The sequence below is a fragment of the Parus major genome, chromosome 2, assembly GCF_001522545.3.
Source record: "Parus major isolate Abel chromosome 2, Parus_major1.1, whole genome shotgun sequence".
In the NCBI taxonomy this organism is placed as follows: Eukaryota; Metazoa; Chordata; class Aves; order Passeriformes; family Paridae; genus Parus; species Parus major.
This window is the reverse complement of record NC_031769.1, coordinates 88,868,919-88,870,918: the sequence shown is the minus strand read 5'-3', so window position 1 is coordinate 88,870,918 and position 2,000 is coordinate 88,868,919.

Sequence of the window (2,000 nt, the reverse complement as noted above, 5' to 3'; positions counted from 1 at the left end):
TACCTGATGTAGATTTACTAGGTCATAAAAAATTTTGGTTTGTTTGTTTGTTTGTTTCTGTGCTGGGAATCATCTCTATGGTTTGACAGTGGGTCCTCTCAAAGGTGTCACTGGGCTGCTATGTGTCCTTTGGACCGAGAACTTTCGGTCTGTCCTTCCCCCTCCCCCGAACGAAACGAGGCCATCGGCAGGGCCTGAACAGGAGTTCGAGAAGCAGCAAGGGGTCGGACTGGCCTCGCCTTCCCTTGCTGCCCCAATAGTGATGTTCTGGCACCACGCAGGAAGCCGGATCTCTGTTAGATTAGAGAACGGATGTTAAAAGATACCTCTGGAGGTGGGCAAGGTGGTCGGGGATGCCAAACATGAAAGAGGTATTTCTCCCTTACCTTCCTTTGATAGGTAAGAACCTACCAAACGTTTCCGCTTGAGAACCAACAGCAAGAGGGAGAGGGGAACGTGTGTATACTCAAACCGTCGGGAGGGAGGGTGAAAGTCAGTGCAAGCTTAGAACTAGGCTTGAGCAATGTTGAGGCACCATTTCGAGACACAGCTGCGCTTGGGAGTCCCTAACAGGTGGCACTGAAGCTCCCACAGTCCTGCTGCAGTCCTGCAGCGAAGGACCGCACCTCTCACTAGCCCCTGGGCACAGACGTACCCCATATGCAGGGGCAGAACTGCAGAAGCACCCAGGGATCAAAACACCAAACCTGTCAAACAGGGAATTCTGTCCCGGTGCCCCCCGGCCGCGTGTGTCCAGGTGGGAGGCAAGCCGGAGGTGGCGAGGGCAGCGGCTCCGCCACACCTCCGGCCCCGCTGGGCCCTCACCCCGCTCCTGCGCCCTTTGTGTCGCCGGAATCTGAAAAAGAAGGGGTTTGCCAGGTTTTCCAGAGCTGCCTGCCCTGCTGCAGGCACATCTGCTCGAAGCCTCGGTCAGTCGCTGGGCCGCTCGCCCAGTGCCAGACTTAGAGCGGTTCAGGGAAGCGAGGAGAGCCCCTCGGCCTGGGGAGAGGGGGTCAAGCCGCCGTGGTCTGGGGATGTGCTGAACATCAGGCAGGAAAGGAGTGGGGAGAATGAGCCTCAGTCTCTGCCGTCCTCTGTCTTCTCCATTTATGGGCAGGGATCCTAATTTTTTTGATGAGTTTTGGAGGTCTGGTGAAGTGGAGCAGTTTTATGTACTAGGTGCCGGTGCTGTGGCCGCCGTGGGGTCACCAGCTCACCAGCACCTCAGCTCCCATTTCAGGGTGCCAGAAATGTTTGAGTCTGATTTGTACTTTCAGATAAATATGCCGAGTCCTGAATCCAAGAGTAGCTTCGGGTCTGTTACGGTGAGAATGGATGTTGACTTCAGAAAACCTCAAACCTCATGATTATATTAAAAATGTCTAATATATTCAAGGCTCATATCGTGGTCATTTTCAGATCTTAGAGCAAAATTATCACAACACTTCACTGTTTATAGTCACATAAATATGTTGGTCTCCTCTACTACGTGTCATTTGCTCACACTGTTATTAGAATCAACTGGCACCCTCACTGAAATGTTTATAATGACTTTAAGATATTATGGGAGTTATAGATCTGCAGGCCTGGCATTTTAATTCTTGAGGACCTATGCTTTTTTTAAAGTTACAAGTGCGGTTGCCTCAGCACAGCTACATAATGTAGTTTATTCCATTATTTTTTATAATCAAATGCACATATTAACAGATCATATTTGTCTGTGTGCTTTTATTCTTACCCTCTTTGGAACATCTGTGTATTTTCACTGTATTTTTACTGATAAACTATAGCTGTATAATTTCAATCATGTAGTTATGGTAGGACAAACTATTAAATAAATCTTTGACTAGAACTTACTGAATTAAAATTCCTCACCAAAGCTTCTCAGATTCTTTTTAATATTCTATAAACAGAGTAATTTACAATGTCATTCTATCTCTTCTATAGCTTTCTTCTAACACTGCAGCATTAGTAGCAGTTGGTGTATTTTCAGTCTTTGG